The following is a 24,685-nucleotide window of genomic DNA, read 5'->3' as shown; positions in this document are numbered from 1 at the left end:
ATGAAGCCAACATTACCTAGATACTAAAACCAGATAGAGATGCTACCAAAAAAGAAAATTACAGACCAATATCCCTGATGAACACAGATGCAAAGATTCTCAACAAAATCCTGGCAAATAGGATACAATGCCTCATCGAGAAGATCATTCACTACTATCAAGTAGGTTTCATTCCAGAAATGCATGAATTGTTTAGCATCCATAAATCTATCAACATAATACACATCAACAATAAGAAAAATAAAATTCACATGATCATATCAATAGATGCAGAGAAGGCATTTGATAAGACCCAACACCCATTCTTGATCAAAACTCTCAGCAAGATGGGAATGAAAGTAAACTTTCTCAATCTGGTTAAGGCTATCTACCACAAGCCAATGGCAAATATTATCCTCAATGGAAAAAAAAACTAAAAGAATTTTATCTAAATTTTGGTTCAAGACAAGGCTATCCACTCTCACCAGTCCTCTTCAACATAGTACTGGAAGTACTTGCTATGATTAGGCAAGAAAAAGATATCAAGGGAATCCAGAGAGAAAAGGAAGAAGTCAAGCTCACACTGTTTGCAAATGACATTATATTCTACTTAGAAAACCCTAAAGACTATAACAAAATCTTCTAGAAACAATAGATTCATATAGCAAAGTGGCAGGCTACAAAAGTAGCACACAAAAATCAATTGCCTTTTTATATATCAATTATGACAGGGAAGATATGGAAATTAAGAAAACAACCCCATTCTCATTAGTGCCACAGAAACTCAAATATTTTGGAGTCAAACTAATATTGTGAAGGACCTATACAAAGAAAAATATAAAATCCTGCTCCAAGAAATAAGAGAGGATACCAGGAAATGGAAATACATACTATGATTATGGATTAGCAGGATTAACATCATAAAATTGCAATACTCCCAAAGCATTGTACAGATTTAATGCAATTCTCCTAAAGATACCCATGACAATCTTCAAGGAAGTGGATCAAACACTGCTGAAATGTATTTGGAACAATAAACACCCTGGAATAGCTAAAGCACTATTGGGGAAGAGGATTATAGGAGGCACTACTTTCCGAAATTTTAAACTGTATTACAAAGCAATAGCTATCAAAGTAGCGTGATTTTGGAATAAAGACAGACCTCAGATCAGTGGAATAGACTTGAGTTCTCAGAGAATGTTCCCCCGACATACAATCTCCTAGTTTTTGATAAAGGAGCGAGAACTCCTATATGGAGCAAGGAGAGCTTCTTCAACAAGTGGTATTGGCACAACAGGTTAGACACTTGCAAGAAAGCGAATTCAGACCCCCAGCTAACACCAGGTACAAAGATAAAATCCAAATGGATTAAAGACCTTGATATCAGATCTAAAATCATAAGGTATATAGAACAAACACGCCATGACATTGAGACTAAAGGCATGTTTAAGTAGGAAACAACACTCTCCAAACAAGTGGAAGCAGACAAACAGGTAGGACTACATTAAGCAGAGATGCTTCTGCACCTCAAAGGAAATAGTCCCCAGGATACAAGAGCGACCCACTGAGTGGGAGAAACTATCCATCCAATACCCATCAGATAAGGGACTATTATCCAAAATATACAAGGCACTGACAGAACTTTACAAGAAAAAAACATCTAATCCTATTAAAAAATGGGGAGAATAAATGAACAGACACGTTGTAAAAGAAGAAATACAAATGGCCAAAAGGCTCATGAAAAGATGCTCAACATCACCAATCATTAGGAAGACGCAAATCAAAACAACTTATGAGGTACCGTTTCATGTCACAGAGATTGGCACACATCACAAGGAATAAGAACAAGCAGTGCTGGTGCTGATGTGGAGAGAAAGGAACTCTTATTTACTGCTGCTAGGAATGCTGTCTAGTCCAACTTTTATGGAAAGCGATATGGAGATTTCCTTCAAAAACTGGAAATTGAGCTCCCATACTATCCAGCTATGCCACTCCTAGGGATATTCCCTAGAAACACAAAAATACAATAAAAATCCCTTCCTCATATCTATATTCATTGCCACGCTATTTACAATAGTGTGGAATAACTCTGAAAACAAACAAGATGCCCTTAAACAGAGGAATGACTAAAGAAACCCTGGCACATATACACAATGGTATATTATGCAGCCGTCAGAAAGATGAAGTCATGAAAATTTCCTATACATGGATGTACATTGAATCTATTATGCTGAATGAAATAAGTCAGAGGGAGAGAGATAGACACAGGCTAGTTTCACTCATCTATGGGTTTTAAGAAAAATGAAAGACATTTTTTTGAATTAATTGTCAGAGACAATAGAGAGGATGGTTGGAAGTTCCAGCTCATTTCATGAAGCTCATCACAAAGAGTGATGAGTGCTGTTAGAGAAATAACTACATTGAGAACTATCATAACAAAGTGAATGAATGAGGAAAGTAGAAAACCTGTCTCGAGTACAGGTGAGGGTGTGGTGGAGAGGACGATGATTTGAGACATTGGAGGTGGGAATTTTGCACTAGTGAAGAGGGTGGTGTTCTTTGAATGACTGAAATCCAACTACAATCATATTTGTCATCACGGTGTTTAAATAAAGATATTAATACAAATTATTTACAGAGAGGCCAGAGCTATACTGCAGTGGTAGGGAGTTTGCCTTGCACGTGGCTGATCTAGTACAGACCTTGGTTTGATTTCCCTGCTTCCCACATGGTCCCCCAAGCCAGGAGTGATTTCTGAGTGCATATCCAGGATTAACCCCTGAACATCACAGGGTGTGGCCCCCAAAAATTATTTAGAAAAATGTGAGGGGAGATAAATAAATGTATGTGTTGATGAAAAAAACAGGATTTTCCAAGAATGAAAAACTGAAGAGAATGGCTTTGGTAAGGTTAAATAAAATTTCACCAAATTGTCTTGACCTGGAGTTCTCTACATACATAAAAATTAATCTGTAGTATTGACACAGGAAAAAATTACAGACTTCTTTGTTTCTTGCTTTTGTTTTAATTTTTATTTAGTCAATGTGAATTACAAAGTTACTTATGATTGGGCTTTGGGCATACAATGTTTGAACACACATCACTTCACCAGTGTCCACTTTTCTCCCATCTTCCTACTACCCACCAATCTGCTTCTACAAGAGGCACCTTTTGCTATGGGAATATTTGCACTGTGGTTCTTCTGTTGCTGAGAGGGTTTCATACATAACACTTTAGCACCTCCTCTTTCTCCTAGTTGAAACGCCCCTCAACAGAGACATTGCCCCCTTTCTGTCTTATTCCCATGTGTCTTGTTTCCTGAACACCAGTTCTCATGGTTTGTGTCTTTGGCTGTTTGTTATTCCACCACTGTGTGTGTTTCTTTATATACTACGTATGATAAATATCATTCTGTGCCAGTCATCATTTCCTTTGAGATGCAGAAGCTTCTTAATTTTTTTTAAAATATGGAATGCTTCAAAAATTTGCGTGTCATCCTTGTGCAGGGGCCATGCTAATCTCTGTATCGTTCCAATTTTAGTATATGTGCTGCCAAAGCGAGCACAGCTTCTTAATTTTTTAATATAGTCACATGTGTTTATCTTTGCTACTACTTGCTTGATCAATGTAGTTTCATTCTTGAAGATGCCTTTAATTTCAATGTCATGGAAAGTTCTGCCTATATTTTCCTCTAAGTATCATATGTATTCAGTTCTGATATCAGTCTTTAATCCATTTTAATTAGGCTTTTGTGTGTGAAATAATAAAGAGTTCTAAACTTTTTTATATTTCTTTTTACTTTTTCTTTTCATTTGCTTTTTCTTTTCTTTTCTCTTTTTTATGTAGCAAAACAGTTTCTGCAACACCACTTGTTGTAGAGACTTTCTTTTTTCCACTTTGTATTTTTGTTCCTTTATTGGAAATTAGCTCATCATATCCTGAGGGTCTGTCTGAGGACATTCCACTTTATTCCACTGATATTTGAATCTGTTTTATTCCAATTTTAATTATTACAACTTTATAGTAAAGTTTGAACTTGGGGAATGTGATGCCTCCCATCAAAGTACAAAAACTTATAACTCGCTAAAAGCACCTCTTATAGAAGGACAATGGTGGGTAGGAGGCAAATGAGGGTGAGGAGTATTGGGGAAGGAAGTATATACTGGTGAAGGGATCAGTGTTGAAACACTGTGTGCCAAAAACTTAATTATAAATAGCTTTTTAATTTATTTTTCACAAAATTTTAAAAAAAGTTAAACCTTTAAAAGTATAAAAATTTAAAAATGTTGGAGCTGGAGCAATACTAAAGTGTACATGGCACTTGCCTTGCATATGCCCAACCTGGGTTTAATTCCTAGAGGCCCATATCCAGGAATGATCCCTCAGTTCAGTCAGGAATAGGAACTGAAAATTACAGTGCATGTCCTGTAAAACCAAAAAACATGTGATATTATCCCATATAATTTGATTTTCTTCAGTGCCTGTAGTAATAGTTATAAATACTCTCAGAGCATGAATCATATCTGTGTTCTCTTTTATTCAAAACAACTGGCATAAAACTAATACTCAATAGTTCTTGAGATGATTTTTGAATATATGAATAAAATATGATGACAAAGAATAACTAATACATCCAGAGGTGTCATTGAAAAACTTATATATGATATTCAAATTTAAGCATGAGTGCTGTTTCTCCCTCTCTATTTCTTCCTTATTTTGACTTCCTGTTTATTTACTTTATTTTTTAAAAATTGGTTTGTTTAGGTATAACTTACATATTATTGATTCAACATATTTTGAAGGTTCTATTCAGTTGTTTTTAATAGATCTATACAATGAATTGTGAATATATCTGTGCAAACAAGTTCTATAAGACTTTCTACCATACCAAAAGCTTTCCATGTTTCTAGTCACAGTTCCTACTCCTACTTCTAGGTCTCAGCAACTACTCATGTGCTTTATATGATTATAGTATTTTTCCACATCAAAATATTGACTTGAATAATGACTTAAAGATTTTTATTTTCTGTAACTGGCCTCTATCGCTTAGTATGCAGTTTTCAAGGTTTTTCTATTTTGCAGTTTGTGTTAGGATGTCATTCTTTTTAGTTGCCTAATTATGTTTGTTTATTTTCTTGGCTTTATATAACTACCCTTTTTCAGGAGTTTGAGTTCTTTTCAACTTCGTTTTTCTTTAGGAATAGTTCCTAGGTCCAAATGCTCTCCAGCTGCAGAAAAGACCTTTTATATTAGCTTCCTCGCAAGCTTTCTGGTCTTCACAATGGCCTTTTCTCAATTTATCACTATAATCCCTGTTTACTTCATCTTTTCTTTTAACTTTTTTCATCAAGTCAGTTATGTTTACCATCTCTTTCCCCTTTTAAATAATAACTCATTCCCTTAATCCCCCACTATTTAAAATATCTTAACACATTCTGATTTGTTTCTATTCATTCTCTGCCATTAAGATTACCACCTCAATTCAGTTAAAAATTAAATTCTACTGTTACCTGACCCAGAGAGTATGTGTGCTCTTTTTATCATTAGATTTAGTAACCTCATTGCCCATTGAACGCTTGAAGAGTCATAGTATCTTCTCTCTCATCACTTCTGGCCATGCTATTGAAAATGGGTCTCCTTAACAAACAGGGTAAAGAGTAGTGTGCAAGAACTTTTGATTGCCCTTAGATTCATCATTTATCAGCAAGAAATGAAGGAAGCAGGATTATAAGGCAGAAGGGAGAGAAAGGCTGGATAATGGCAGGGTCAGTGAGGCTTCATAAACTGAATAGGAAATTCGAATCTATGATGGCCTTACAAAGTTGTTCAGATGGCAAGGAAAACAACCCTTATACCCTGCCTTGATCAGTGAAGGTGACGTGGAGCAAATTAATTCCTTTGGCAGTTTTTGAAATGATTGGGTATATTGGCAATGTCCACAGGCACCATTCATATAACTTAGGAAAATACATCCTATTGTGCTGAAGAGAGATACCCAAATGCTGTATTACAGAACCTACTATATAGAGCCAGCAGGATGTTCTGATTAATTATATAAGAAGTATCAAACAAATTAAAGCATCAAGGAATAGTCCAAAATTTTTTGTCCTAAGCTACAAAAATGATGGAATTCCCATTAATGGAGATTCAGAGACTATAAGTGAAGCTTTTTAAAGGAGATTTCAGAAACTTAGTTTGGACCCTGTTGTCTGTATGATGTTTATTAAACGCCCCAGTAGATATGTCAACTTGACAGTTAGAAATATAAGTCTATCAAAGACTCAAGGTTATTTTATTAATAACTGCCAGTATTTTTCAACTGCACTTTCCAATTCTGTGTTGCTATTTTGTTTTTGTTTTCTGGTGACCTTTAAAAATATTTTCGATCAATTTTCTTAGTACAAGTACCTGGCTGTTCTATTTAATGAAATCTTGGACATCCAAGAATAACATTTTTCAATATAAAATATTTCAATATAAAATAACAATATAAAGAGCAACTGAAATATTTATTAATTTCTGTATAATGCCAAACTATTCTTACAAATTACTATTTTAATGCAAACATATTTATAACTATTTCTAAACTGGTTCTATTTATTTCAGCTGTAGTATATCCTCTTAAAACATATGCTTTTAGTTGCTTTGTTGGCTTACCTTTGCATATAATCATCAGTAAATATATGTCTACATCTAATATGTAAATACACTAAACTGTGTTGTTGAATTTAACTTGATCAGGCTTATATGGACATATTTATTTAGAAGGGAAATATTCTGCTACTTTAAAATAATTTTTGTTGTTTGGGTTTTGAGCCACGTATGATGATGCCCAGGAATTACTTCTAGCTTTGCACTCAGGAATTAATTCTGATAATGTGCAAGGGACCACATTAAATGTGGGTGACCAAACTTCTGTCATCCTTATAAAAGGCAAACATCCTGCCTACTCTATTATTTCTCCAGTCCCAGAAAATTGTATTAATATTCTTGTTAATTTTCCCAATTATATGGATTTATGTTGAATGACATCAAATCAAATGTCAAAATTATTTTGTTATCTCTATAATAGTAGACTATATAATGGAGTCAGAACGGTGGCTCAAGTGGTAAGGCATGTGCCTTGTTCATGCTAGCCTAGGAAAGACAGCTGTTCCATCCCACGGCGTCCCATATGGTCCCTCAAGCTAGGAGCGATTTCTGAGCCCATAGCCAGGAGTAACCTCGGAGTGTCACCCAGTGTGTCCCAAAAACCAAAGGAAAAAAAAGACCATATAAACATTAAATATTTATGATTTTAGGGGCTTAGGAGATAGGGTACTTGCCTGGCATGTGTGGGATTCCACTTTGATACCAAGTAGAACATAATCCACCAAGCATCAATAGGTGATAACCCTGAAGTCATGCCCTAAATATTGCCTGATCTGACCCTGCTGTTTACCAGCACTGCAAGACCCTGGCAATACTGCACACGTGGGCCTTAGCATTCAGCCATCCATCTTGACTAGCCATAAATTGCTAGAAGTGGCCTATATGACCCTGACCATGCTTGGAAGCCACAGTGCCCCCAGCAAACTACTTTGGTTTTTTAATATTTTTCTTTTGTAATATTTGTTTTGGGTCCATACTTTATAGTACTGACTGCACTCAGGAATTATTCTAGGTAGTGCTGGTGGACCATTCAAATGCTGGAGATTAACTGGGTCATCTATGAAAGCAAGCACTTTACTCCCTGTACTATCTCTCCAGCCTTTGCTATAAATTTTTATTCTAGGCACTTATATTGTTTGAGAAGTTTAGGAATACATTTGGCAGTTTTAGTCCCCAAAGTGTCTTAATATCAACTTAGGCCTTTTGATTTGTGTACTAGAGATTAATAGAAATACAGATGGAATGAAGAATCCAAGTTATTCAAATAAAGAATAAATACAAAACAATAATTTCACAAAATGCCAGATGAAAAGAAATGGTCATCCAGAGTGAATTCATGGTCTGAAGCAGTGACTTATTTTTATGACTCAATGTGTATTTAGCTTTAAGCTCTAAACTGTTTTCATTTTTTTTTATAGAAGTCATCTCAGTGAGTCTAGAAGTCCCAAGGTTACTCCATACTCAGAAATACAGGAATACTCACAATGAGGGAGAAGAGAGGTTGTACAGGGGTACAAATGCTCTCTACCCCTTTCAGCTAGTGTCCTGGCTCCTACAAGTTCCTTACTCTTAACCTGTAAGTAATACAGATTCTGATGTACTATTATTTTATGCATGTTTCTAATGCTGAGTTTAGCTGCAATAATATATGCATGCATCTTGGTTGACATATTTGGGGTATCCAGAAACATAATGCACAGTAATTTCAATGAATCTGTTCCTATAGGCTACATCCTGTGACCCTCTCAGAAATGCACCTTAAATTAAAAAAAGAAACTAAATTCAGAAAGGTACTATTTTTCAGTCAGTGATTATAATTAAATTTGATTAGATATTTGGTGCCTTACACTAAAATGGAGAAATCTTATGTATAGAAAGAAGTTCTCATCTAATAAGGATAAGAATCCATAAATTTTATAGTTCAGGGGCAACTTCCACCCTGAACATCAGTCATGGGGACTTGACTTAGTCCTTAATCAATTGGACATTGACCATCCACCCCAAACTGGCAGTTTCCTGCACCATCACCAGGAACCAAACTCCTCCGGGAGAAGCTCTAATACTGTTCTGGCACCAACTTGCTCCAGGGTAGGTTCACGTGACACCCTGACAATGAAGAAACAACTTAATCTAAGGGCAGGTTGCCCTACCTCACCACCTAATGCTGAGATGAATTCAGAAGACACTGTCCTAAGATCTGTGCAAAAACCAAGATCTCTAATTACAGAAGACTGACTGTGACAACAGCAACTGAACTGAACTTCTCATGGGACCATGAAGAGAGACCTTGGGGTTGGACAGTCATCATGCCCAGAGCCTATAGTCAGTCTTATCACAGAATTCTTTATAAGTCGAGATACCCTGTATTTTTTAGGCCAAGGAAATTTTCTTTCTAAATTCCCCAACATTTACTGAGCCTATGCAAAATAAAATCTTGCCACACCTGTCCCCCTTTTGTTTCTTTCCTTTAATTGTATTTATATCTTCCTGATAGGGGGATTCTGCCTTTTTCATAGAACCTTAGAACTGGAATAGTTTTGTTCAGCCTCATATTCCTACAAATTAAAAAAATGTGGATGGAACCCAAGGGACAAGTATTTTCAGAAGTATTTAGTAAAAAGTATAAAAAAGGTCAGATCTAGGGGCCGGAGAGGTGGCACTAGCCTAGGACGGACCGCAGTTTAATCCCCCAGCATCTCATATGGTCTCCCAAGCCAGGGGCGATTTCTGAGTACGTAGCCAGGAGGAACCCCTGAGAGTCACTGGGTGCGGTCCCCAAACAAACAAACAAACAAAAAAGGTCAGATCTAAACACCTAAGTGAAAGTCCTTGATAATAGAATCAAGAAGCCCAGACTATAACAAGCTAAACAGAAAATGGGCCTGTTACACTAGTAGTCCAGTGGACTAAGAGTGGAGTTATGGGATGCATGATGGGAACTATAGAGGAGGGAATTTAACACTGGTGGTGGGAATGGCCCTAATTTACTGTCACTATATGCCTGAAATACAACTGTGAAAGACTTGTAATTCACAATGATCTCAATAAAGATTAAGAAAAGAGAAATTTTGTAGCTTAATCCCAATGGGGCTTTCTTTTAGCAGCTGGTGATGCAGTTCCATTTTTGGTTTAAATTAAATTTGGAACCCCTAAATTATTGCTACATAAAAACTTTTCTCTTCTTCAAACAAAACCACATAACTTGAACTATCTAGTCCTGCCTCCCAATTAGAGGGGGAAATAAGGGAGGTACCAAGGTCAAACAGGTGTAAGACCACTAAGTAGTAAACTAGGCATGGAGGGGACCACTTACTCTAGCAGCCCCGGGGGTGAGGGAAGAGGATATGGGAGGTAGGACGGGAACGGAGGTGGAGGGAGGACAATTCAGTGGTGGAAATTCCCCTGATTTTATGTTAATATGTATCTAAAATATTATTGTCAATGATATGTAAGCCACTATGATTATAATAAAAATTATATTTAAAAACTAATAAAAAGTTGGAAAATGTATTAGTGTGTCCATTCTGTGAATATTATACCACTTTTACAATCAATCTGATAAATTTACAGAAAACGTCTTCAAGATACACTGCTAACAAAACATGCAAATTGTAGGCTTATAGATAATTTAGGAATGGTATAAATATATAAACATCTATATAGGTTCCAGAAAGGCAGTACAGGAGGTAATTAACCACAGCCCTAGTTTGAGTCCTAGTACTATCATGATCCCCTGGGCACTGCCATGAATCTGAGCACAGAGCCTGGAATGGCCAGTGAATGCCTATGTGTATTTGTAATTGGTAAAGTAAGTGCTGTATGGCTAGTCAGGATTTCATTCTGCAAAGGGATATACAATAATAAATGTTGGATGCTTTGTACTAAGTACATGTCATATTTGAAATTATAATATAATTCAAAGAAATGCTCAGTGGAGCTATTGAACTAACTATACTACCTTTTGTTTCTACAAAATTTTGTTTTTAGATTCATACATTATGCTCTGAAATTTTTATTGCTTTCTTCACTTGACATGTTTTGTTGGTTTATCCATACTCTCATATATATCAGAAATCAGTTCCTTTTCATTGCTGAGTCTGAGTTCTAGTGTATAATTATATTATTTATTGTTTCCTTCTTTTAAAAATTAAGAGCTATGTTAATTTTTCTTACATCTTGACTATTATAAGTGGCTATAAACACTTTTGTAAATATATATGTATTGACATAAGCTTTCATTTCTCTAGGATAAAAGCTTAGGAGTAGAGAGGTTTATAAGATGGTTTATCTTGAATTTTTTGAAAGAAATGGCTAAATAATTTTTCACAGTTGCTTTATTTTATTTTACTTTATTTTATTTCCAATGATTGTAGAAAGTTTTAGTTTTTCTATATTCTTTTTAACTGCCAGATATGACACTTAAATTTAGTCATTATGAAAGGTAAGAATTAGCATCTGATAATGGATTTTGTTTATATTTTCCTGAAAGCTAAACTTGGAACTTATTTATATACTTACTAGTATTCCTCACTGAAGTATTTATAAAAATGGTTGTCCAAAGCTGGGGATATGTGGCTCAAGTGGTAGAGCAAATGTTTTACATGTATGAGTTCCTGAGATCTGTCCCTAGTACTGCACTTACACACAAACAAGGATGAAATATTATTTTCCTCTTTGTTTTATCTTTATAATGAATTCATAGATTGTGCATTATGAAATTTATTTTCGGATATATTTTCTTTAGTTTTCTGCACATACAAGTAGCTTGGAACCTTTCAACAACTAAATGACCACATTTCTAGGTTCTCTATTATATTCTATTTTCTCCTTATGCCACTACCTTATTCTCTTGACTAATGCATCTTTTCGAAGGAACTGGTTTAGATCATACCCAGCAGTACTCAGGAACTACTCCTGGCTCAGTTCATAGGAATTACTTTTGGTAATGCCCAAGGCACAATGTCATGCTGAGCAGTGTTTTGAAACTGGGTCTTCTTATGCAAAGTGTATGTTCTAATTCACTAAGTTCTCTCTGGCCTTAGTATTGGAACATTTTTTGAAATCCTGAGAAAATGTAATCCAACTCCTTTAAATTTTTTGTTTGTTTGCTTTCAGATTTCAACCTTCAGTATTCAAAGTGTACCCCTCTTTCTGTTCTCAGGGATTACTCTTGGCAGTTCTCAGAGAACCATTTCAGATGCCAGGGATTTAAAACAGGTCAACTGCAGGCAACATAAGTTCCTTACATTGTTCTATTTACTCAATTGTTGTTTCATCCATGTCCAGTATTCTATGTGCACATATATAAATAGGAGTATTACATATAGGTTATTATTACCATAAAATAAAATATTTTGGCAAATATTTATATTGTCACTTTTTCGATATTTAGAAAGCGATGAAGATTCGTGGACTCTAAATTATTTGTTCTACTGATAATATATATCTATATTTTGATGTTTCTGAGTATTTGAGTTTTGATTTATTATTGTCAGCATTTATGCAAAATGATAACAATTTGGGAATAACACTTCTCAGTTGTCTAAAGATGAGTTGTATGATATTACTGAAACATCAGTACAAATAAACAGGAATAGAAATAGGAATTGATCAAGGGGGGAGAAAAAACACTGTATAGTATCCAACAGTGATAGCTAAGCTTAAAAACAAAGCATTATTTTCTTCAAAAGCTTCAACAATTGTATAATTTATCCTCTCTCACTTTACCTGTCTCTAATAGAAATCATTTCTTGGTCATTTAGCTTAGATTGTTGCTAAGCAATGAGTACATGCTTGTATTTTCTCCATTTACCTTTTTCTACAAAGAATTTCTTGCATAATTTTTTCCAAAAGTGTTCCCTTTTATTCTTTTTGTTGTTGTTGTTGTTGTTGTTTTTGGGTCACACGCGGCAGTGCTCAGGGGATACTCCTGGCTCCATGCTCAGAAATTGCTCCTGGCAGGCACGGGGGACCATATGGGACGCTGGGATTCGAACCGATGACCTTCTGCATGAAAGGCAAACGCCTTACCTCCATGCTATCTCTTTGGCCCCTCCCTTTTATTCTTGAGTAAATAAATCACATCTATCTTACACATTGTATATAACATAGTATAGTATAGTATTTAAAGTTGTTGGGTCATTGACTTTGTTCAATTTGAGATCACTTTCTCAGTACACACGTGCGTGCGCACGCACACACACATACACACACACACACTAGCAGGATCTATAAAATGCAGTGTAACACTGCCATATAGGTTCCTCTGATTTGATTCAGCTCATTTCCCTGATACAGATGCCTCTGGGAAAATGCTTTGCTTACCTTTTCTTGAAAGCACTAGAGAAAACAATTTTGAACAGTGATAAAGCGTTTTACAATTTTGGTTTGCCTTTGGACCATACCCTGGTCTGTGCTTCTGGTGGTGCTGGGTGACCATGGAATGCCAGGGATCGAGTCTGGTCCCCCTGCATGCAAAACATGTAGTTCAGTCATTTGAGCTATTTCCCCAGTTTATTTCCTGAGGGATTAACTAGAAGCCATTCCCACTCAGTATATGCACATGACTTATTGCTTGGAAACATTTTTAAATGTAATACCTTGAAAGGGTGTTTAGACCACCTAATCCCATGTTTGGGTGTGATCCTTTTCTTCCTAAGAAATTAATTTGATCTCAGAAAAATGCTCTCCTGCATTTCCAGAACTTCTTAGGAGGGGAAGGCTTAATTGTTGGAATTCCTGAACCCCTTTTCACTCTCTTTAATATGTGTGGATTATTTCCTACATCAACATTTGCTTCCAGACTCACATCTCTCAAGTGTGCTTTGGAACGTGAGGCCTGATTTCTAACAATTTTTAAACTTATTTTCCATTTTGTAAACTTATTTTTGTATAGATGAACTAAGATATACTGATAATTTGAAGTGGTAATAACTTAACTTCAGATCCAGTATTAAGTGCACAAGCCTTGGATCAGATTGGACATAAGTGAATCATTTTGCAAATAGTTAAATTTCTGCCAATTTCAACTAACAACTGACAAAATTAAGAGAACTATTATTTTCACATAAAAATGTGTGATCTCGCAAAGAAAGTTTATAGTATTAGCAGTCAACATATTCTGATAAAGATCTTCCTAAACAACCAAGATGACTTTTAAAAGTTGAATGGCAAAAGGAACAGTGGTACATATACACAATGAAATATTATGCAGCTGTCAGGAGAGAAGAAGTCATGAAATTTTCCTATACATGGATGTACATGGAATCTATTATGCTGAGTGAAATTAGTCAGAGGGAGAGAGACAGAATAGTCTCACTCATCTATGGGTTTTGAGAAAAATTAAAGGCATTGAAATAGTTCCTAGTTGAGGGCCAGAAAGATCACCCTCAAGATATGAAGCTAACCACAAAAGTGTTAAGTGCAGTTAGAGAAATAACTATGTTAAGAAATATCATAACTATGTCAGTGAGTGAGGGATGTAGAAAGCTTGTCTCGAATACAGGCAGGGGCTGGGGGAGGGAAGAGATTGGGACATTGGTGATGGGAAGGTTGCACGGGTGAAGGGGGGTGTTATTGTTATGACTGAAACCCAATTACAATTATGTTTGTAACCATTGTGTTTAAATAAAGAATTTAGTTAAAAAATAAAATAAAATAAATAAATAAATAAATAAATAAAAAATATCTTCCTAAAACATAATAGAAAGAGCTTTTCATTGCCCAATTTGGGGGAATAGTACATTCTATAGGCAATTTAGGATTCCTACACACAAAGAATGCTCTTCAGTTCCAGGTTGCCATACTGCCTTTTAATTTTTTTTGTTCTCTGTACTGTTCCCACGTCTTGCATAAGTCATTTTTCAATGAAAGGAAATATATTATTCATTTATGTTTCTCTGTCAAACAGAATTGAAGGATATGTTTTTAAAGGTTATCCTTCTATATATGTTATTATGCTTTCTTTGCATTACAAATCTAATCACTATTTTTGTAAAATGTAATGTTCATGTAACATCTAATGTTCAGCGTTTACCATTTTTATATATTTAGATTTTAATCAGTCCCTTTCTGATTTGTTCAAATATTAAGTATGATAATCATTTGTTTTTATTCTGTTTGACTCTTTTTGTCTTTAATTTAATTTTATTTTTCAATGTAGCATTGATTTAGAAGAGTGTAAATGTTACACGTTTTAGGGATACAATGTTACCATACCACACCAACCATCAAAATGCCATTATATCTCTGTCCCTGGGACTTTCCCACCTGCCTGCTTCTATTTTCAGAGTTAACAATTTGTTTGCATGGGATATTGTCTATTCCCTGGCTTTATTTCTTTATGTGCCACATTATTTTTGGTATTATACAGTATTTCTCTTTCCTTTGCTGACTAATTTTTGCTTAGCTTGTTCCAAGTGGTGGCAAAGGTTTCCTGTAAATAGTAGAAAGTTGGATTTTGTTCCTGATCCACTACCCTGTTGAGTTTTTTTTCGGTTTGTTTGTTTGTTTGTTGGTTGGTTGGTTGGTTGATTTTTTGTGTGTGTGTGGATTTGGTGGTGTGATGCAGTTGGCTCACACCCAGCTGTTCTCAGGATTTGTTCCTGGCAGTTTGCTCAGGGATCACACCTCCTGGAGTTTAGGGGTCCACATGTGGTAGCAATGACTGAACTCAGGTTAGCTACATCCTTAGCAAGTGTCTTAATTGCTGTATTAACTTTGTGACACGCTACTTTCAGTGTTTTTAGATTGGCGTATTCAGGTCATTGGTATTTAGATAAAATCATTGTTTATATATGAATTATCATTTTCTATATAGTTTCTGCAAGTCTTAGGATTTTATCCATTTCTTTGTGTGTATGTGTGTGTGTTGCTTGTTTGTTTTTTCTCTTCTCTTGTAATTTACTAGCTTGGCGTTTTGGGGTAGTAATCAACTTCCTTTTGACTCTTCTTGCTTCTTCTAATTTTTTTTAAAATGGGGCCACTCACAATTGTACTTGGGAGTGTGAGTCCCAGGGCTATGTTAAAGCAATGCTTAACCATCTCTACTATTTAAGCTATATCGCCAACCTATTTTCTACTTGCTTACTCTTGGGATTATCATAAAATTTACATGTAAAATCTAAGATAATATTCACATTTAACTTAAAAGAAAGCGCATTTTGAGTTCATTCTCATAGATCTCTTATTATTATTTTCCCCCTCCTACACATTTTATTCTTTTTAAGTTACCTTCGAATACCTTTGCCTTTTACAGAACTCTTGTAATATTTCCTGCAGAGACATTTTAGGATTCATGAGTTTATTTAGCTGTTGTTTATCTGAGAACCTTTTTATTACTCTCTCAAATATGAGTGATAACCTAGGTGGAGAATATAACATGCTTGGAGGTAATTTTCATTAAACATATTGGTTTTGTAATACCACTTCCTTCTGGCATGTAGAGTTTCAGTTAATTTACTATGCGTATTAAGGGAATTACCTTATATGTGATTCTTTGTTGTTTTATTCCATGCTGCTTTCAGGATTATATATCTATCTTGACTCTTGTCATTTTAATTAAAATGTGTGTTGGTGTTTTTCTTTTAGGATTTATTTTGGAGACTCTTAGAGCTTCCTTAATCTAGGGACATATCTCAATCCTCAGTATGAGGACCTTCTCTGTATAATTTTTTGAACAGATAATTCTTTACTTTTCACTTTTTTTCTATGATACGAAGTTTGTTCCTATTGAGGCTCTCCCATAATTTCATTTTCTTTTTAAATTGTTTTCTATGGTTTATTTTTACCTGAATTTTGGGGTATTGTTTCCTCTGCCTCTACTTCTAGCGCATTAGTTTGATTCACATCTCCTGATATTCTGCTGTTAAATCCCTCTTTCATGTTTTTCAACTCATCTACTAATTATTTATCTCAGTGATTTCTGTTTGTATTTGTCTCATATATTTTATATTTTAAAGGACCTCCTTCATTTATTAACTAGATTTTTATTTCTTTTTTTGGATTTAGATTTCTTCCTTCAAAGTCTTCATCGGGGAATTTAGAAAGCACTCATGTGTTTTATGATCCTTTCTAAACTTTTGTCTTCATCCATTATTGCTGTTAAATTTCTGGTTCTTCATTTTTGCAAGCTGTTCTATTTAAATTAGGGTGAGAGTCTGTGTTTGAGCTGACTGAGGGTTAGGGAATGTGAGGTTCATATACAGAAATTCCAAACAGTGAGTGCATGGAATCAGTCAGCCATTGCTAATGCAGTTAAAAATGCCCTGCAATAGATACAACATGGAGGCCTAGTGGGCCAAATCATATGGAAACCCTTCTCTTTTTATATTATTTTTACTAGTGTCAAAGATGAGCACTGTATTTTGTTTTTAAGACATGCAATATTGTAAGCTAACTGGGCTGAGGAAGAGCAGAATATTTCAAATCCTTACTTTCTATCTATCCTGGGTCAATTTGAAAGAATTCTTTCTAATCTCAGTCTGCCTATTTCTTCCTTTTCTTGTATAATTAGATTACTATTATTCTCATGAGTCTGATATTTATTATAGAGTTTATTAATTTTTCCAAGGCTTGATTTTTCTCTTCCATTTATATTATTGCTGTAATTTTTGTCACTAATTTCTGATGTTCTTACTTCTGTGAGATTGAATCTACTTTTTATGCTTTTCATGTTCCAATTAGTTTTATCTGTGTATTCTTTATATCCAATATCTAGGTTTGGGATTCAGTAATATGTTCCATCTCTTTGTTGATGACTGCCTTGTGCTTTTTAAACCCTTTAAAAAATTAATTGTGTTTTGTTAAGAGAGCTTTTTAGTAACATTATTTTTATTATTTCTTCCAATTTATTTTGTCATTAATGATCATTCTATGAACTTATGATTTTCTTTGTGGATTTTTACATTATTATTATTTTTAAATTTTATTGAATCCACCTTGATTTACAATACTGTGGCAATGGGAGGGCTCCTTGCATACAACACACCCTCCAGCAGAGTGGCTGCTTCGCTCAACCATTGTCTCAGGGTTACGCTACCATCCCTACCATATTCCAACCCCTACCTCAGTAAGTTCAGTTCTATAGAACAGTTGTTGTGTCTGTTGCCTTTGCTATTTCTTCACTATGCTTCTTTATAACCCACATATGAGAGAAATCATTCCATGTCTGTCCCTTTCCTCTTAGCTGACTTTGCTCATCATGATATACACTCCAGTTTCTTATTATTTTAATTTTATTTTATTAGAACCATTGTGATATAAAAAAATTCCTTCAGGGGCCGGAGAGATAGCATGGAGGTAAGGTGTTTGTCTTGCATGCAGAAGGTCAGTGGTTCAAATCCCGGCTTCCTATATAGTCCCTTGAGCCTGCCAGGAGCGATTTCTGAGCATAGAGCCAGGAGTATCCCCTGAGCACTGCCGGGTGTGACCCAAAAAACAAAAAAAATCCTTCATAGTTGGATTTCAGACATATAATGAATTAGGGTCAATACCACAACCACTGTCCAACAATGTTCTCAGAGTGCATCATATGTCATCACCCTCACCAATATAACAGGCCTATTTTAAGTTTGAGTTTCTTGATTCTACTATTGTTGTTGGCTTTGGCTTGGATATTTAATTCTGTCCTTTTTTTATCTCTTATTAATGCACCTGAGATCACTTGGTCCCTTGGTGCCATTCTTCCATTTTTATTCCCCCTTCTTAATTTTATAGAAAAACACAGAAATATAAGGTAAAATAAAGTAATTCAAGTCTCAAGGTTCTATGAAAAAAGGGAGAAGCCCTTATCTAAAAGATAAAGAAAGGGGTGGCAGTATTTTACATAGGTGCAGCAAAAGTTGAGGAAACAGAAATAAAAGACCTTTAGCCTAAAAAAAAAGGATGACCCTAATCATGAATCATCCTGCCATAAGACCAACTATAGGTTCTGGGCATACTAAGTTGTCTAACTCCAAAGTATTTCTTCATGGTTTTAGGAAAAGTTCTCCTCTAATCACAGTTGTTGCAGTTTGGCTTCAGTTATTAGAGATCTTGGTTTTTGCACAGATTCTTTGTCAAAGTCAAGGTATCACAGAGCATCTTCTGGTTTCATTTCATGTTTGGGTGGCAAGACAGAGAAATGGTTGCTCATAGAAATGTTCTGTTTTTGAATCTAGATATGTTTATTTTGTTTTCCTCCATGTGCTACTGTGGCTGTGGCCTTGTATTACTCTTTAGTTCTGTGGTTATTATTGAGATTGGGGAGATGTGTTGGACGGAGATGAGAATATGGAAAACCTCAAATCCATCATAGTATACCCATAGTATACCCAGTAGAATCTGGGAAGGAGAAGCCCAGTGTAACAATCCAGGCTGGCTCTAGACCTTCATAATATCCTTTTCCTGGCAAACTCAGCCTATTGTCATCTCATTGAGCCAAAACTGTACCCTGGAAGAGGGAGAACACTCAGCCAGTCTAACTGAACTTATGTTAAAATATCAGGACTCAGATGTTCTTGTGCTGTTGTAGTGGCACTCAAACAGGGACACAGGACCTAAGAACCCCAGAAGACATAAGTGATGGTAAGTGCCTCCTTTTTGAGTCAGACTGAGAAAGTTAAAACATGGTGTCTTTTATGAACATGCAGAGAACCCTTCAGGTAGGACAAGAGCGGACAGTGAAGGGGATAGATTTTAAAACTTGGAGAAGTCAAAAGAAGCCTAGACTCAAAGCCTTTATTCTACTAAAGGAGCTTTTTTCAAGGGCCTCAGGCTCCCAATCTGCAGAAAACTATAAAAATCACTGACTGGGAAGAAGCCAGGAAGAAAGCTCCATTGGATGGAGAACAGCAGCAGGCAGAAAAATGGATCCCCCAATTCAGATTGTGGCTCTGGAACTGGAAGATTTTCTGTACTGATGACCTCTGCATACTAATACAAATGAAAAAGATGGAGAAGATGTAGGATCAAGTCCAGCCAAGCTCAACTGAGGTGAAAATGTTTTTCAGAACCTTCTGCATCTTAACTTTGGTTCAGATTAATCTCTTGACCCTATTTTCATCAGTTATTTTCTTGTTTGTTAAAAATGTGTTTTATCTCTGTGGATCTTACTGTTTTGTTCTAAGTCCCAATGCAAACAGTACATTTTGTATCTAACTTTAGGGGTTTAATATTAATTGGCACAATTCTGGGAAAATGCATAATGTTGTTAGTTTTAACAGTTCTAAGCTATACTAGAGAAGGTTTCCCAATTGTTTTTATTGTGTATTTTTTTGGGGGGGCCACACCTGGTCATGCTCAGGGGTTACTCTTGGCTATGCACTCAGAAATCTCCCCTGGCTTGGGGGACCATATGGGACACTAGGGGATCAAACCAAGGTCCATCCTAGGTTAGTGCATGCAAGGCAAACTCCCTACATCCTATGACACTGCTCTGGCCCCAGCAACTTATTTTCAAACTGTATTATCTGCAGAAATGTTCTAGTGATTTTTGTTTAGAGAAGTTCATAGAGAGAAACTAGGATGTAATAGACTTACCTATGTTTTTGTTTTTATTTTGGGCTACACCCGGAAGCACTCAGGGGATACTCCTGGCTCTGTGCTCAGAAATCACTCCTGGAAGGCTCAATGGGATGCTGGGAATTGAACCCTGGTCTGTCCCAGATTGGCTGCGTGCAAGGCAAATGCCCTACCTCTATCATTCTGGCCCTGGTTGGTCTAGACTTATTAACAGTGCTTGGTGTAATAAGGCTAAGAATTTTCAAACTATAAGCAGAAAAGTTCTAATTTTTATGCTCAGATTAGTTAGGGAAAAATTGGGGTATGTATAAGATGTAGAAAAGGATTACTATTTTGAGAATAATTGTATACAATTTAAACTTTGATACTTTAAGTTCTGATATGGAGTTCCTGCCTCTGGCAGAGAACAGGAGAACAAAAATTTTTATCACTTTTCTTGTTCATTTTGTTTAAAACAAAAAGTGGAAATGTAACCCTGCCCCCAACTTCCTGTTTCCCTAACCTTTTCTTTTGAGATGTTAATACCACCAGGATGATTAGACCTGCCCACACCTAGAATGGGATCGGCTGTTTTTAACAAAGACTAAAAGAGACTGGATGGAAGGGAGGCAAAAAAAAAAGCAGCAAAAAGGAGAGAGAGAGGAGAGAAAAGAGAGATGAGCAGCAGAAAGCTTAGCAGAGAAGAAGAAGAGAGAGCTCATCAGGAGACGATATGAGTTAGGCAGACATGGAGCACATGGCAGAGACAGGGCCAGGGAATAAAGGCAAGCTGACTCTAATGAAACTTTAACTATTTGTGAATTACTTCTCAGTCATTATCCTGCATTATCAGACCCACCTGCCTGAGGGGTTAGAAACATGGTGCCTAGGGCAGACTCACCCAACACAGGGAATTTATGCTTTACTTTTATATTTAAATCAACAATGTAGGGTTTTTATTTTTGGTGTTTTATTTGGGGAGCACAGCTGGCAGTGCTCAGGGATTACTCCTGGCTCTACACTCAGGAATCACCCCTGGAGAATTCAGGGGATCATATGGGATGTCATGGATGAAACCCTGGTTGGCCACATGCAAGGCCATTGGTTATCACTTCCACCACTGTTGTCAGTTTTATGTGTCTTTGTTAGTTTTTGTCAGCGTTGTTTGTGGAGTTATTGTTTGTTTGAGGTTTTTTTTTTTTTGAGGATAGAAGTATTGCTTCTTACCAACTGTGCACTCCCTCACTCACTTCCTGTGAAATTATTTTGATTTTGGCCTTGGTCATGCCATAGATTAATCTTTGCTGGAAATAATTTTACCATTGAATGTAAGAGATTCCAGGAATTGAGTCTGGGTCAGACATATGAAAGGATCCCTTCTGGCCCTCCGTTTACCACCAGGAGTGATTCCTGAGTGCAGAACCAGGAGTAACCCTGAGCATCACCAGTTGTGAGCAGAAAATTAAACACACACACAAAAAATTTGTACAGAATTTGATTGATGTTATCAATTAAAGCAAATGTCCGGGGCCAGTGAGGTGGCACTAGAGGTAAGTTGTCTGCCTTGCAAGCGCTAGCCAAGAAAGGACCGCGGTTTGGTCCCCTGGCGTCCCATATGGTCCCCCCAAGCCAGGGGCAATTTCTGAGCGGTATGGCCTGAAAAACAAAAAAAAAAAAAAAGCAAATGTCCTTATGCAAAAAATATATTCTCAACCATGTTCTAGTTTATAAAATAGGGACTTGGAATATGTGTGACGCCCTGGATTCTATTCCCAGTACCATGTGTTCCCCCAGGATGTGACCTGCAGCACAGCCAAGTATGGTTCATATATTAATCACCGAAATCTATAATAGATTATAGAATAACAAATGTTATATTAAAATTTTAGTAGTTTTAATACCATGAATATGTGAAACTATATTTGTAATTATAGAATATCATGAAGTGTGATGAAAATTAAGTTAAATTTGCCCCAAGTGTTATATATTTTCTGAATCTAATTAAAAATCAGTGTACCTTTGTTAGGTTCTAGACTATGGAGATTAATCCTCCATCCTTCAGCATCCCTGGGAGTCCCAAGAAGACACACACGACCATGCAAGAACAAAGGTGAGGATTTTATTCTGATACATCAGGTTCAATGCCCACGACGTCCTCAGAGCTAGCCAGTGAACAAAGACTCTGAGCAAGGATCAAGCAGGGTTTTATAGGGCACAGCAACGTCATTTCATCTTATCTTGCAGTCACAGCTGCACATCCTGTAACAGTTTTACAGGGTTTAAGAAACATCATGTCCTAGAAAATATTATCCCCCACAAGGAGGAGGAAAAAAGAAGATCATTAAAACTCAAGGTTACATTATATAGAAGGAACGTGGGTGGTTAGTTACTGGAACTTTTGCAAACAGCAGTATGGGAAAAGAGCAGAGGCCTGCTGAAGAAACCTTGTTTTTCCTTTTCACCTTCAAGGTATCTTGCTATATCCAGATTAAGTGATTAAAATTTTTCCATAGATTAATTTAATTTTTCATAGGAGAATTATTAGTTTATTTTAAAAATACTAAGCCCATACTTCAAAAAAGCTTAATTTTATTTATCACATGTATTATTTATTGATTTATGGAGACGTGAAGTTTTTCTTTATTTTGCTAAACACTCAAAATGTAAATTAAGTTGACTTAATAATTAACTTGAGTGCTCATGCATTAAAGTAAATGTCTATAAAAGTAGCAAAATCTAGTAGTAACTGCTAGTAGCCCATTTCTTGAAACTGAATTAGTTCTTAGTGACATATTATCTTGTTGCAATAACTAAGGGATAAACTTATTAAAGCCACATGTTTATAACATTTTAATTATATATTTTATTTAGGAACTCATACTTCTTATGTGTAAGAGACTATACAACAATATAATTTTTGTAAAGAGATCAAACTTTTAATTCATAGAGAATGAGGTTTTCAAGTATAATATTTATTATTTTACGTGTTTTAAGCTGCTGATGCTTGTGGAAAGTATACCATGAATCGAATCTTTGGCTTCACATATGTAAGGCAAGCACTCTATCACTGAGATACATCCTTGATCTCCTACTATTATGTTTTTAACCACAGTAATTTTTTATTTAAAATGGTAATATGGATTTCTTTGGAAATCCAGGACTAGGTAATGAATTGGATGTAATAGGTGAGAATGGTGTCTACTATCTTGATCAGTGAAAACTGTCTGCCAGAAGCAAGGTACCATGCCAGAAGCGAGGTAATGTACACAAAACAGTAAGTTCCTTTCTCAAAGTTCTCAAACCCAGAAATCTGTCAGAACTTAATATTCTGATGAAGGTCCTAATCTAAACCACCGATTCTAACATTTTCCTTGGATCTTTATGTACAACAAAGAAGACTACAGGTTTTCTTGGATCACTTTTAAAAGAGAACTAATATCATTCATGAGAACTTTACCCTCCTGATTTATTTATGTCCCAAAGGTTCCATCTCATCGTTGAGTGAAGCATTTTAAATTATGAATTCTGAAAGGAGATAGATAATCTATCTAAAATAAATTTTGCAGAAATGATACAAAACTTAAGAAAAACAACTGTGATATAAAAACATCAGCTTGTCCTTTTATATATAAATTTTAATATCCTTTATCCAAGTAGGTGAGGTTGGCAGGAATGCCATTGTATGTTGAGATAGGGCGTTTGGACTTGAGGTCTGTGATAGAATATATATTTATAGAGTTAGTAGTATACAAGTTACCAGTTGATAGCCTGAAAGTATACCAGACCACTTGCTGACACTGTGAAAACAGAAGAAATTGGTGTACTGTGATTGAGGCATGGGAAGTTTATTTCATTAGTTACTCACCTACTGAAAGAGGTTGATTTTGAAACCAAGATGAAGGAAAGAGTCAAAAGACATTAAGAAGACGGAGTGTCACATTAATTAAAGAAGAAAACTAACATAAATTATTATGAGCATAATTAATGATAATAATATTTAACACTTATTAAATATTCACCATACAGGTGAAGTAAACAACGTTCAGAGAAACAGAGAAACATATTAAAATCACCACAATACCCCGCCTACCCACGCCTCCCACACGAATGGCCCTAGCCCCTCCCTGCGTGGTTTCCCCCGCATGCTTCAGGTAGGGAAGCCCCGCCTACCCACGCCGACCATGCGAATGGCCCTAGCCCCTCCCTGCTTGGTTTCCCCCAACACAGCATATAGGTCTAGCCAGCTCAGACCTAACACCCAAATTTCTTAAATAATTAAGAGCCCATAAAATTGGAAGCAAAATACAAAACAAACCAGGAATACCTATATCAAACAAGGCAGGTATCAAAAGCCCGCTCTAATCGAATGGCCCTGCAAACCAGACAGCTCCAAGAATTGCAAAGAAATATGGGTAAACCAAGGAAGAACCTAACATCTGGAGATATGGAAGGAAACACAAACAAGTTTCCAAATCCACCAAAACGAACAGATCCAAGAGATGAAGATTTGAAAACAGCCATGAAAAAAAAATGCAAGAAGCACTTGCCAGTGAGTACAAGAAAACTATGGATGAAA

The 24,685-nt window shown here is 35.9% G+C and overlaps 1 protein-coding gene and 1 non-coding gene across 2 annotated transcripts in view; one reads left to right on the top strand and one right to left on the bottom strand.

Moving 5' to 3' along the window:
* LOC125998817 (plasma membrane calcium-transporting ATPase 2-like) overlaps nt 1-24,685 on the top strand; it is an 883,863-nt gene that overhangs the window by 411,006 nt on the left and 448,172 nt on the right.
* On the bottom strand, nt 3,441-3,544 carry LOC126000244 (U6 spliceosomal RNA). The gene has a single exon (XR_007492600.1). It is a non-coding gene; the product is annotated as a U6 spliceosomal RNA (small nuclear RNA).

This window comes from Suncus etruscus, chromosome X (assembly GCF_024139225.1).
Source record: "Suncus etruscus isolate mSunEtr1 chromosome X, mSunEtr1.pri.cur, whole genome shotgun sequence".
NCBI lineage: Eukaryota > Metazoa > Chordata > Mammalia > Eulipotyphla > Soricidae > Suncus > Suncus etruscus.
This window is presented reverse-complemented; position numbering and strand designations above follow the sequence as displayed.